Here is a 14,700-nt window from a genome sequence, read left to right on the forward strand (position 1 = left end):
CCCAAACCCTCGGCTGGCTTGCAAGATGGGGGGCTCCCGCACCCTGGGGCCCGCCGGACAGAGCATGAGCCCCAGGCCTGGTCCCAGCTTCCGAAACCCTAGCCAGGCCGGGGAGAGCCTCCCCGGGCCCCGGTGGACTCCCATCACCAGCGCCCGGACCCTCAGCTGGCTTCCAGGACGGGGGGGCTCCCGCAGCTTGGGACGCAGCAAGAGCCCAGGGCCCGGTACGGGCTACCGAACCCCAGCCAGGCCGGGGAGAGCGTCCCCGGGCCCCAGTGGACTCCCGTCCCCAGCACCCGGACCCTCGGCTGGCTTGCAGGACGGGAGGCTCCAGCAACCCGGGGCCCACCAGACAGAGCACAAGCCCGGGGCCCGGTCCTAGATTCTGAACCCTAGCCAGGCCGGGGAAATCGTCCCGGGTGGACCCCCGTCCCCAGCACTCAGACCCACAGCTGGCTTTCAGGACGGGGGCTCCCACAAGCTGGGATAGAGCACGAGGCCCGGTCCTGGTCACAGCTTCTGAACCCTAGCCAGGCCGGGGGGAACCTTCCCGGGCCCCGATGGGACCCCTGGACCATCGGCTGGCTTGCAGGATGCGGGGATCCTGCACCCCGGGGCCTGCCAGATGGAGCTGAAGCCCCAGGCCCGGACCCAGCTTCAGAACCCTAGCCAGGCTGGAGAGAGCCTCTCCGGGCCATCATGGAGCCCATAACCAGAGCCCGGACCCTCTGATGGCTTGCAGGATGGGGGCTCCCACACCGGACCCAGCCGGATGAAGCTCAAGCCCCAGGCCCGGACCCAGCTTCAGAACCCTAGCCAGGCTGGGGAGAGCCTCCCCGGGCCCTGATGGACCCCCGTAACCAGTGCCCAGACCCTATGATGGCTTGCAGGACGGGGGCTCCCACACCCCTGGGCCTGCCGGATGGAGCTCAAGCCCCAGGCCCGCACCCAGCTTCAGAACCCTATCCAGGCTGGGGAGAGCTTCCCTGGGCCCTGATGGACCCCCGTAACCAGTGCCCGGACCCTATGATGGCTTGCAGGACGGGGGCTCCCACACCCCGGGGCCTGCTGGATGGAGCTCAAGCCCCAGGCTCGGACCTAGCTTCAGAACCCTAGCCAGGCTGTGTAGAGCCTCCTCGGGCCCTGATGGACCAATGGGAAACAGCACCCGGACCCTTTGATGGCTTGCAGGACGGGGGCTCCCACACCCCAGGGCCTGCCGGATGGAGCTTGAGTCCAAGGCCCGGACCCAGCTTCAGATCCCTAGCCAGGCTGTGGAGAGCCTCCCTGGGCCCTGATGGACCCACGGGAACCAGCGCCCGAACCCTCGGCTGGCTTGGAGGATGGGGGGCTCCTGCACCCCAGGGCCTGCCAGACGGAGCTCAAGGCCTGGACCCGGTCCCAGCTTCCAAACCCTAGCTAGGCTGGGGAGCGCCTCCTTGGGCCCCGCGGTTCCCCCGATCCCCAGCAGCCAGACCCTTGCCTGGAACCAAGGAGGGTTAAGCCCAGGCCACGTCCTCGCCCCGACAGCCTGCCCGGGAAGCCCATATTTCACGACTATTAAGCCCCCTTGTAGTGGGGGCTTACAGAACTTTGGGGAAGGACAAAAGTTGGAGTTAGCACGGGCACCAGCCCGCAGGGCCATCTGGTCACCCAGCTCGCAGGGCCATCTAGTCACCCAGCCCGCAGGGCCATCTGATCACCTGGCCCGCAGGGCCATCTGATCACGCCAGGCCCGCAGGGCCATCTGGTCACCCGGCTCGCCGGGCCATCTGGTCGCTCAGCCAGGTGACCAGATGGCCCGGGACGACCCAGCACCCAGATGGCCTGGGAGGGTGCCGTATCTAGTCGCCCTTGCAGTCTGGTGAGTGGTGGCCCATCTCTTAGGACCGACTGACCCAGGCGTTCAGTTATAATCCCACAGATGGTAGCTTTGCCCCATTGGCTCCTCAGCCAAGCACATACACTAAATGTCTGAACCTGCGGTTCCTCTCGTACTGAGTAGGATTACTATTGCAACAACACATCATCAGGAGGGTAAAACTAACCTGTCTCACGACGGTCTAAACCCAGCTCACGTTCCCTATTAAAGGGTGAACAATCCAACGCTTGGTGAATTCTGCTTCACAATGATAGGAAGAGCTGACATTGAAGGATCAAAAAGCGATGTCGCTATGAACGCTTGGCCGCCACAAGCCAATTATCCCTGTGGTAACTTTTCTGACACCTCCTGCTTGAAACCCACAAAGTCAGAAGGATCGTGAGGCTCCGCTTTTACGGTCTGTATTCATATTGAAAATCGAGATCAAGGAAGCTTTTGCCCTTCTGCTCCGCGGGAGATTTCTGTTCTTCCTGAGCTCGCCTTAGGACACCTGCGTTATTGTTTGACAGGTGTACCGCCGGGTCAAACTCCCCACCTGCCACTGTCCCCAGAGCAGGTCTCACCCAGCGGGCACCGGCACTTGGTGCCAGAAGCAAGAGCCCCACAGGGCTCGCCCCCGTGCCTCATCGGGTAAGTGAAAAAATGATAAGAGTAGTGGTATTTCACTGGCGGCCTGAGGGCCTCCCACTTATCCTACACCTCTCATGTCTCTTCACAGTGCCAGACTAGAGTCATGCTCAACTTGGACTTCTTTCCCCGCTGATTCCGTTAAGCCGGTTCCCTTGGCTCTGGTTTCGCTAGATAGTAGGTATGGACAGTGGGAATCTCGTTCATCCATTCATGCGCGTCACTAATTAGATGACGAGGCATTTGGCTATTTCTGTACCACCTCGCGGTGGCTTATTCTGGGTTATTATGCTGCCCATCAGCGTCAATTTGGTTTTGCTTCTAACAATACAGCATTCTTTCGCTCGCTTGAGACCTATTCATCATTCAAGACATTTTAATAAGTATGATGTACACAACTATATCTAAATTGTTATAAGCACACATTTATAAAAATACACATCTACAAATTGCACATCTGACTAGAAAATGCACATCTATAAAATTCTAAAAATTCACATCTATAAAATTCACATCTATACTAAATTTTGTGTCAACTATAAACCTATATGTTAAAACAATATGCTTTATAAGGGTGACATATGTGCTGCACGAAAGTGTACATCTGAGTATAAGCTTGATACTCAATTGTCCTTGAATACTTGGCACATTTTAAGAGTGTCCATTAAAGTAGTCAGGCAAACATTTTTCTTGAATGGGAATGACATTTGCAGACCTAAATCAGCCAGAACAACATCATTACATTGAGGCCAAATACCACGACATCCTACGATAAAGCCATGTCATTTTACAGTGTTGCATTTTGTGAGATCTTTGATTTGCTGTGACATATTCTGATAGTATTTCAATTTACTCTCAAACGCTAATTCAAGGGAATTCTGTGAGTTTTCATAACGAATTGAAACATCAATCACTACAGCTGTACCATTTTTGGTAAACACTACATCTGATTTTCGTAGTTCACCTTAATTATTCTTAACATGAGGTTCCCTATATGCCATCCAACCACACCTTTTTGCTCTAACAATGAGCCATTCCAGAATTATTTTATGTCTTGTTATCCTAATGTCCTTGATTTTAGGACATGCATCTGAAATATGAGAAATTGTTTTGCAAACATCATTACAATACCTACATGTAGCAAATGTAGGATTTCTTCCCCTAGTTATGGTTTCTCTAGTAGATAAAACATTTGCTCTTAACATCAGCACAGCTATGTACTGGATTTCTTTCATTTTGTTATGCTTGCTGATCCAGAAGTTTGAGGTTGGATTACTTGCTAAGTATTTTATACCATCATCTTGGACAGGGATATTTGCCCATTTCTCAAATTCTTATTTTCTCCTATCATATATTGCTAACAAAACATAACTCAGAAACCTAATGTCTAAAATGTTAAGTTTGTGCGTTTTGATGATGTTATCAATTTGTTTCATTTATTTCTTCTCCTGCATATATGAATGAATGAGCTATGTACAGATCTGGAGCTGCCCTGAGATACAATAAACTATTGACTTTATTGAGATCAATTTGTGTACATAGGTTTGATATACTGAGACCCCCAAATGATCTTTTCGAATATAGGAGACCATCACATGTGTATGCAGGAAGGTGTAGAAAATGGCTGACATACTTTTTTATTGTTTGATCCAGAACATTTAAAGTTTTAGCTTCTGTTCCTGTCATTTCCAATTTGAATGATAGTTTAGGGACCAAGTACTGACACAAAATGTCTATTTTCTGCATGGACTTAAGTGGTAGATTATCAAGTTTTTGAGCCCAATTGACAAAAACCGCCTTAATTTTGTTGTTGCTTGTATGGCCAGTGTCTGGATCAAATTTCAATCTGAGGTATCTCTCTCTTTCTCCTGGTTGAATGTTTTCAATATTTTCTTTTTCAAACTGCCATGGTTTACAGTTGTTAATCAGGATTTTATCTTTATGGGGACTGAGATAAAATCCATGTGTCTTTTTCACATTAAGTTTTAATCCTGTTATTTTACTGAACTTTTCAATGATTTTCAGATTTGTACTCATTCTTTCCCAGGTGCTGCTGAGTACTGCGATGTCATCGGCAAAGGCGAGAGCAGTGATTTGCTCAATAAGACCATCTGATCCGAATGTGAAGCCCTTGCCGTTTTTCTGAAGATCACAGATCTGAGGATCCATAGCAATGTTAAATAGTAGTGAGGATAAAGAGTCACCTTGTTTAACCTGATGCGTGCGGGCGGAATTCCGCTCGTATGCTGAGAATTTGTAAAGTGCACTTTACATGACGAGCTGGGCTCGTCATGAGCGTGCGAGGAGGCTACCTCATGACGAGCCCAGCTCGTCATCAGCGTCGAAGGGGTTAACCCCAGATTTCATTGTTATTTTAGGAGTTGCCTGTTGTTACTTCCACTGCAACCTCTGGTTCATCGCAAGAGTCATTTTCAGAAACATTTGATGCTTGCAGTACATCTTTTGCTGATATTTTGCTCGTATCTCTTCTTTTTATTGCAATTTGTTTTCTGTTTTTATTGTCAAAATGTGGAACCATCAGCGCATTAATATTCCTATTGTTTTCATATACTTTTCCCAATTCTGCTAATAGCAGTATTTCTTCCTGTGACCATAATTTTGCCGGTTTACTGTTTGCTAGAGCTGCTAGTCTAGCCTCATTTTGCGCTCTTGGATGCGCATGCCGAGCATGTTGTGAAACACCAATCTTTGTGCCAAATCTGAGGTCACAGAGGCTGCACAGGAATGGCAGCTCTCCTTTTTGAGGTCTTCCTTTACATTTGGCATAATGGCATGCAATATTGTGGTATTCGGCTTCTTTGTCACATTGTGAGCAGTACGTTTTAAGATAGAAGACTTTGTGCTTGTTGGAGACATGTTTTCTCAGTTCTCTGAAAGTTCCCAATATGTCTCCACACAAGTCACATTTATACTTTTCGTTTGGGTATTTCCAATAAGTGACTTTTTTTGTGTAGTCACTTTTCTTTGTTATTACATCTTTGCTGACCTCGTACACTTCGGGAAGATTTTCAAAGTTTGTTGTACCAATGTCATTCTTGGCTGAGGAGGCCACAAACTTGATGGACTCGCTGAGGTCTACTGTATCATCTTCTGCTATGGAGGATGGACTAAGGCCTATATCGTGATCTGAATCGTTGTTGCTTGTTGCATTGTTTGAAGTGAGTGCTGATTGGTCAAATTCGGTGAGGAGGTTAATGATTTCTGGAAAAGACAGCACCTCCTTATGCCATCTTAACGGGGTTTTTATTCTCCAGGAACTACCCCATCTGGAATTGGGTTTGTTTGCTTCACCATTTCTCACTATTTCTTCACTTTGACATTAAGAGCACTGGGCAGAAATCAGATTGCGTCAACACCCTCCTCAAGCCTTTGCGATAATTTGTTTTAATTAAACAGTTGGATTCCCCTGGTCCGCACCAGTTCTAAGTCAGCTGCTAGGGGCCGGCCGAGGCAGAACGCCGGCCCGTGCCCCTGGGGAGGGGGCACGAGGAGAGGTGACCACCGCAGCTGGGACGATCCACAGAAAGGACCCGGCTCTCGTCCAGAGTCGCCGCCGCCCCAGAAGGAGGCGCCTCGTCCAGCCATGGCGCACGCCCAGCCCCGCTTCACAACCCAGCCCAACCTACCGAGCCCTTAGAGGCAATCCTTATCCCGAAGTTACGGATCTGACTTGCATACTTCCCTTACCCACATTGTTCCAACATGCCAGAGACTGTTCACCTTGGTGACCTGCTGCAGATATGGGTACGGCCCGGCACGAGACTTACACCATCTTCCCCGGATTTTCAAGGACCAGCGAGAGCTCACTGGAGGCCGCCGGAACGGCACCGCTTTCCAAGGCTCGGGCCCCTCTCTCGGGGCGAACCCATTCCAGGGTGCCCTGCCCTTCACAAAGAAAAGAGAACTCTCCCCTGGGCTCCCGCCGGCTTCTCCGGGATCGTTTGCGTTACCACACTGGACGCCGCGAGGGTGCCGGTCTCTGCTACTCCTGTTAGGGGATCTGAACCCGACTCCTTTCGATCGGCCGAGAGCAATGGAGGCCATCGCCAGTCCCTTCCAAACGGCGCTCGCCCATCTCTTAGGACCGACTGACCCATGTTCAACTGCGGTTCACATGGAACCCTTCTCCACTTTGGCCTTCAAAGTTCTTGTTTGAATATTTGCTACAACCACCACGATCTGCAACCGCGGCGGCTCCACCCAGGCCCTCGCCCAGGCTTCCGTGTGCACCACAGCGGCCCTCCTACTCATCGCGGCTTAGCCCCCGCGGCTCTCAGTGCCGGCGACTGCCGGGTATGGGCCAGACACTCCAGCGCCATCCATTTTCAGGGCTAGTTGATTCGGCAGGTGAGTTGTTACACACTCTTTAGCGGATTTCGACTTCCATGACCACCATCCTACTGTCTATATTAATCAACAACTTTTCTGGGGACTGATGAGCGTCAGCGTCAGGCGCCTTAACCCGGCGTTCGGTTCATCCCACAGCCCCAGCTCTGCTTACCAAAAGTGACCCACTAGACACTTGCATTCCATGCCCGGCTCCACGCCAGCGAGCAGGGTTTCTTACCCATTTAAAGATTGAGAATAGGTTGAGATCGTTTCGGCTTCAAGACCTATAATCATTCACTTTACCAGATAAAACTGGGGGCTCAGAGCGCCAGCTATTCTGAGGGAAACTTCGGAGGGAACCAGCTACTAGATGGTTCGATTAGCCTTTCGCCCCTATACCCAGGTCGGATGACTGATTTGCACGTCAGGACCTCTACGGACCTCCACCAGAGTTTCCACTGGCTTCGCCCTGCCCAGGCATAGTTCACCATCTTTTGGGTTCCTATCACGCATGCTCATGCTCCACCTCCGCGACGGAGTGGGCGAGACAGGCCGATGGTGCACCTGCCGCTGGAAGCGCGGCAGGATCCCACCTCAGCCGGCGCACTCCGGCCCTCACCTTCATTGCGCCACAGGGTTTCGATCGACCCTTCGACTCGCGCACGTGTTAGACTCCTTGGTCCGTGTTTCAAGACAGGTCGGATGGGTAACCGACATCACCGCAGACCCCTGGTGCCTGGTGTGGGCCTCCTCACCCGGCGGCACGATGCGGTCGGGGCACAATGAGAACAGTCCGCCCCAGTCGACAGTCGCGCAGGGAGCAGGGGGCCCCATTCCCCCTTTAACTGCCCCGGCGTGCCCCGAGGGGCGGCCGGGGACGGGTGCCCAGGGGAGTGCGCAGAGGCAGTCGAATCTCCTTGGGCCCCATGGACACAGTGAAGCTGCTGCCAGGAGGGCTGTAACACCCTCCACCGGAGTGGAGGGCCACGTGCAACCCCGAAGCCTTCCCAGCCAGCCCGGAGACGGTCGCGGCGCACCGCTGTGTAGGAAATGCGCCCTGCAGGGGCCAGGAAGGGACCGGGCACCGGTCCCATGGAGGGGATCCGGAACTCCCGGGCCACCAACCTTCGGGCTGTGTTGAATCCTCCGGGCAGACGGCACGGACCCCACCCGTTTACCTCTCGACGGTTTCACACCCTCTTGAACTCTCTCTTCAAAGTTCTTTTCAACTTTCCCTTATGGTACTTGTTGGCTATTGGTCTTGTGCCCGTATTTAGCCTTAGATGGAGTTTACCACCCGCTTTGGACTGTATTCCCATGCAACCCGACTCCGAGAAGACCCAATCACGGCGCTGGGGGCCGCTACCGGCCTAACACCATCCACGGGGTTAGCCTCGGTCAGAAGGACTTGGGACTCCTGAGCGACGCAGGAGAGTCGGTCTTCTGTACGCTGCATTTCCCGCGCCCACCGCCGGGCGGTGATTCAGCACTGGGCTCTTCCCTCTTCACTCGCCGTTACTGGGGGAATCCTGGTTAGCTTCTTTTCCTCCACTTAGTAATATGCTTAAATTCAGCAGGTCGCCACGTCTGATCTGAGGTCGTAGTCAGAAGAATAACGCCGGAGCATCAAGGGGGTTGCCCTCAGACAGGCATAGCCCAGGGAGGAACCCGGGGCCTTAAGGTGCGTTCAAAGTTTTGATGATCAATGTGTCCTACAATTCACACTAATACTCGCAGCTAGCTGCATTCTTCATCGATGCACCAGCCAAGTGATCCACCGCCAAGAGGTAGAGGCAACTTTTCAATAACGTTCGCCCACCTGCGGGCGCAGGAGAGGCGGGAGGAAGGTGACGCTGTTCGTCTGCCGCCCACGCAGTGAGATGGCCCGGGCGCCTCGTTCAAGGCTTCCCCTCTGGGAGTCAGACTGCACCGTTGGGAGAAAAAAACTTTACCAGGTGCTCAGCCCGGGACTCCACACCCAGGGGCTCGGGAGGGGGCTCCCCGGAGCGATGGGAGCAAGCAGCCCCGCAGCCGCCGGTCCCTTCTGGGGTTCTGTCTCGGAGAGGGACAGGGGATGGGGGCCTCCCCACAGGCCTGGGCGCACCAGGACCAGAGCACCCAACCCGGGGCCTGGCCAGGCCCCTGGACCCAGCCGGGGCTCCCAGGCCTGGAGGCACAGGGAAAGCCTCCCCAGGCCCACCGGGCACCATCCCAGGCACCCTGCCACACGGCAGAACTGAGGACTGAGCCCGGGGTGGGGAGGCCACCCTCCTTGGGGCCGCAGGGAGCCCCTGAACCCAGCCGAGCAAGGGGAGGCTCCCCAGGCACGACGGAACCCCATCCCGGGCCTTTGGTGGGGCAGCAGGCCGGGGGAGTGGGGGGCCCCGGGCCGGAGCACCTGAGCCGGGGCTCTGCGGGGCCACTGGACCCAGCCGGGGCTCCTGGGCCCAGAGGCGAAGGGAAAGCATCCCCGGGCCCACGGCACCTCGTTCAGGCATCCTGCCATGCAGCAGGACCAGAGCCTGGGGTGGGGAGGCCGCCCTCCCTGGGGCCCCTGGACCCAGCCCAGCAGGGGGAGGCTCCCCGGGCCAGCCGGACCCCATCCATGGCAGCCTGCATGAATGGACCCAGGCCTGGGGCGGCATCCTGGCCCGTCCAGCTGCCGGCTGAGGACCGCTAGGCAGAGAGGGGTCCCAGAGTGCCTTGTCCCTAGTAATCCGGAGGAAGGCTACCCCTTTTCTGGTAACCTGTGTGCACCGCAAGACTGAGGGGACCCTAGGCGCGAACGTGCTTGACCTCCTGGAGCCCTGACTGGGATCTGGGAGGCAAATGAGCCCTCATTGGGACTTCCAGTGCAGCCCGACCATCTGGTCGCCCCATTGGAAAGCATTACGTGCGACCAGATGGCTGAGGGGAAAGGTGCAACCAGATGGCCGGGACGAAAAGGACTCCCGTCTGCCCGCCCGAGCCTTCCCAGTAAGGCTCTCGCCTGCCCACCCAGGGTTCAGGGGCTCCTCTTCCCGGGGGCTCGGGGACCCCAGCTGGGCCTCAGGCACGGGGAGGACCAGCAGAGCTCTTGGGCCCGGACGCCCAGGGGAGGACTGCCCGGGACCCATGGATCCCGTCCCGGGCACTTTGCCAGGCTGTGGGCCAGAGGAGGGAGGCCCCGGACGGAGGGGAGGTGTTGTCCAGGCATAGACCATCTGGTTCCCGGCAAAGAACCGCCAGCCTGGGAGGAGTGTTCCGGCATACCATGCCCCTAGTAATCCGGAGGAAGGATACCCCTCTTTCTGAGAAACCGTGTGCACCGCGTGGCTCAGGGGACCCTAGGCGCGAACGTGCTCGACCTCCTGGAGCCCTGGCTGGGATCCGGGAGGCAAATGAGCCCTCATCAGGACTTCCAGGGCAGCCCGGACATCTGGTTGCCCCATTGGAAAGCATTGCGTGCGACCAGATGACCGAGGGGAAAGGTGTGACCGGATGGCCGGGACTGAAAGGACTCCCATCTGCCCACCCGAGCCTTCGCGGTAGGGCTCCCGCCTGCCCACCTAGGGCTCAGGGGCTCCACTTCCTGGGGGCTTGGGGCTACCGGCTGGGCCTCAGGCACGGGGAGGACCACCGGAGCTCTCAGGCCCGGATGTCCAGGGGAGGACTGCCCAGGACCCTTGAAGTCCGTCCGGGGCACTTTGCCACGGCGTGGGACGGAGGTAAGGTGGTGTCCGGGCATAGACCATCTGGTCCCCGGCAAAGAACAGTCAGCTCGGGAGGAGTGTTCTGGCATACCATGCCCCTAGTAATTCGGAGGAAGGCTACCCCTCTGTCTGGGAACCCGTGCGCACCGCGAGGCTCAGGGGACCCTAGGCGTGAATGTGTCTGACCTTCTGGAGCCCTGGCTGTGTTCCGGAGGGCAAATGAGCCCTCATCAGGACTTCCAGGGCAGCAAGGCCATCTGGTGGCCCCGTTGGAAAGCCTTGCATGTGACCAGATGGACGAGGGGAGCTGTGCGACCAGATAGCCGGGACCAAAATAACACCAATCTGCCTGCCCCGAGCATTCGCGGGAGTACTCCCACCTGCCCTTGCAGGGCTTGGGGACTGCAGGGCCTGGGGGCTGCAGGGCTTGGGGACTGCAGGGCTCGGGCTGCAAGGCTCTGGGGCTGCAAGACTCCGGGGCTGTAGGGCTCGGGGGAGCTCAGAGACCCCACGCTGGGCCTCGGGCATGGGGAGGCCAGCAGACGCTCCTGGGGAGGACTGCCCAGGACCCATGGAGCCTTGCAGGTCTCCGGGGCTCTGCACCAGGGACCCTTGTCCCAGGCAAATAGACACTTGGCAGGCCACAGGACGGGGACTCCCAAATGCCAGGCCCTGACCGAGCCCAGGCCCCGGGGCCAGTCCGTGCTTCTCAACCCATCCAGGCTGGGGAGATCGGGGAGCCTGCCCAGGCACGAGGGACCCTGTCCCGGGCACACGGACCCTCAGGACGTGCGCTCGTTTTCCACACATTTTTTCAAAATTCTGCGTAGTGGTGCTACGCTAACGACGCCCAGCCCTACTACTTGTACCTATCATATAGTCTTAGGTATTTCTGTTCTATTTGTATCCTTGTAACACTGCAGTTTTCTCTGTAAATATGGAGAAGCCTGATTATGTGATCCCACTACGTATGCAGGTCCTGAGGAAGCGGTTACAGTACATTACCCCACCATATAACACGCTGTCACCTGCAATATTTGTTAAAAGAAAGCCCTGAAGGGGTAATGCTGCACCTTCAAAAAAAAATAATGTGAGTTGAAAGCAAAACGGCTCCAACTGAAGTTGTGACGCGCTTTGACTAGCTCGGTGCAGCAGAGGGATCCCATGGCTTCACACCAAAGCAAGATAATTAGATAGCTGCGCAGAACATAAGAAATGCATGGCCCCCATATTAGAAGATACAGCCCAGCATGCTGGGCTGCAACAATTGTAAAAAAAGAGTTCTCCTCAACAACACATGAACCATGGAAGCGTAGGAAAACTGTACTTGTACGGTGCTGCTTCCCGGAAAAAACGAAAGTGACATCGCTGCATCAACCATTTAGAAAGCTGTAAAGAAGAGTGACACTGCACTAATCCAATGGGAAGGCAGTAGGTGGGAACAAAGTCCTGTATGGAATTCAACCGGTCTAGCAGCAGCGCATGTGCGCTGCCTAGGGTCGACCTAAAAAGAGACCACAAATGTACTACAAATTTCCAAAGTTGTTGCCTGTATGCTATAGAGAGAGGCATATGAATTCTGGAAGCCAGCAAGAATTGGAGAGCATTTTCAGGCTGAGAGTCCCACTGTGAAGGCCAAATAAAGGAGGACATTTATTGCAAGCAGGAGCTAAGAGGTATGCCTCGCAGAAGAGCTATAGCCTGTGATCATCCGAAAAACACTACACATCCAGGCCAACACCCCCCACATGAACAGGTCCTGTGAATACAACACCCGCCTGTTTAAGCAAAATGCCAAGGAGCAGTAGCTGTCACTGGTTGCATCTCCAAGATCATCTTATCAATGTTATTTAAGAATATATTGGATGTGGTATTGTCTAGAATGCACACTTAGCCTTTCCTAGTACCCCACAGCAATTTTAGAGGGCATGGGTGCAATATTACAGAATTGCTAAATTTCCACGTCATAAGCTGTTGAATATCACACCCATCTTTGATTTGCTGCCCCCACTCTTAAACTGTGAATATCTCTAGAAGATGCACCAACTTGGACATATAGTATGCAACACAGAGTGCCTCTTCACTGACATTGTGGCACTTTATCCTGGGAGCGTATATGACTCATACATGTCCCTCCACTATGGCCTTTCTTACGAGTTTGCCAGAGGAATGCTAAGAGAAGAGTTGTTGTTAGGTAAATCACTTCTACTGTCAACCCAATATGTTAGCCAATGCATGTCCGGCATCCTTTTAGCCCCTTTTTTACCTATTGTAGGCTACAGTCTGTATGCTCTCTAATCATGTCATACTAACTGAACCCACAGACCCAGATTGAACAGATATATAACACTCAGCACAAGCAGATCAGATCTGTGATGGACTGCACATTTGGCATACTGAAAGGCAGATTCTGTTCCCCACACAAAAGTGGTGGTGCACTTGAGTACAAACCAGAGATATGTTGTAAGACCACAGTCACATGTGCATTGTTACATGTCATTGCCACTGGGAAGTGTCTACCAATTCAACCCAAGAAAGCTAATTTACATGATGATGACATGGCCCCTCTCACCCACCATCCCTTGGGAACAATGCAGTGAGAACCACAAAGGATAGGGCACGCAGGACAGATGTGTCCAACAACTGGACTACTTCTGAGGTACTGTGAGAAGAAGCGCACATGAATAAAAAGTTACTTTGTAAACATATTTTCCTGTTTATTCACAGGTGCCCAGACATGCCAACAATGTCGAGTCCTGGTCAGCACTCAATGAAGTCAATGGCTGAGAACACTCAACAATGTAATGAAAACTATCAAATACAAAGAATAGCTTGGTCTGCATATTATGGAAGTCATATGTCACTGTCTCCTGTGGCATTACGCTCCTTGCCCCTGTCGAAGAGCCTTCACCCTCCGCACCCTGTAGAACAGATGTAGTGCTGAGACCTCCTCACTTTTAAGGCTCGCAGCGCAGTCCTGATTGCAGCATTTTCTGTTTGCATTTCTTCAAATAACCATGTTACAAGTATAAGGCCCTGTGAAACATCTCCACTATCGCACCCAGTTCAATCTGCAGGTGAATATTTGTCTTAAGAGGTTTGCAGCCACAATAGCAATCCTGCCTCCAGGCCCACCGAAGCCCTAAACTCTACTTTTCTATGTAGTGTTGGTGATAATTCTTTGCATTTGAAATCTGTGTGGACCACAGCAAAGAGAACTGTGGTAGCCATGCACATGTGATTGCCACTGTACATTAACATCTAAAAAACCTTTGTCACATTGCTGCTGACTGAATCCAATTTCCTCCACAATAACTTAATTGCGTGTAAGTGTCTCTGCTGTACTTGAAGCATGTCCTGGGATACAATCCTACATTTCCATGCCAACACCTCACTCTTGTGGCAATGGTCGATGTGCCATGATGACTGGCATAAGCCTTCTTGTGGGTGGCTGCTTGGGGCTGCCTTGTTTGAAAGGCTAATACTGCCTGAAAGAGTGGTGAACGTGGCACAGCGTGTTGTGTTGTGAAGGCATGAAGGATTACTGTGTCCTTCACAAGTTGAGAACCTGGAAATGATGGCCTTGCCAGTCCTGCTCTGCAACTTCTCCCAAAACATCTGCGACATGCAGTGCATTACCAGTAGGACTTGCAGCCCATGCAGCTAGCACAGAGGCAGACCACAGTGCCATGTTAAGAGGTTAATTGTAGGTAACACGGAAATGTTGCATGCTACATGGTAGGGATTGCCACAAGGCGAGCTAAAAGTTTTATTTCTATAGTTATACCTTGGGTATCGGACCGTGCTTGCATTGAGATTTTTTTATGGCTGTGCTCTAGTCCTGTCCAAGTTAATTTGCAAGTATCACATGATACAATATTTATAGCAATCGGTTGCAAAACAGAATGTAGAGCTGGAATTTCCTCAGTGCATGATGTGTCATACAATATGCACACATATGGAGTTGACGATGCCTGTGGGTGGACACTGTTTCTGTATGTGTCCTCATTCTGTTGAACACGCACCTGAATCGTGTAATCTGACATGCTCACTTGACCTTGCTAATTTACAACTGATTACTTATCTGTATTTCCAAAAACCATAATCAAGACGGGCGTTGCCAACCATCTTCAATGAAAGATCAAGAGT

The 14,700-nt window shown here is 53.2% G+C and overlaps 1 non-coding gene and 1 pseudogene across 1 annotated transcript; both read right to left on the minus strand.

Annotated features, from left to right (window-relative positions):
- Nucleotides 1-1,860: 1,860 nt before the first annotated feature.
- Nucleotides 1,861-8,460, minus strand: LOC144793481 (28S ribosomal RNA; annotated as a pseudogene).
- A 34-nt stretch (nucleotides 8,461-8,494) lies between these two features.
- On the minus strand, nucleotides 8,495-8,648 carry LOC144793541 (5.8S ribosomal RNA). The gene has a single exon (XR_013603042.1). It is a non-coding gene; the product is annotated as a 5.8S ribosomal RNA (ribosomal RNA).
- Between the last annotated feature and the right edge of the window lie 6,052 nt (nucleotides 8,649-14,700).

This window comes from Lissotriton helveticus, chromosome 11, assembly GCF_964261635.1.
Source record: "Lissotriton helveticus chromosome 11, aLisHel1.1, whole genome shotgun sequence".
NCBI lineage: Eukaryota > Metazoa > Chordata > Amphibia > Caudata > Salamandridae > Lissotriton > Lissotriton helveticus.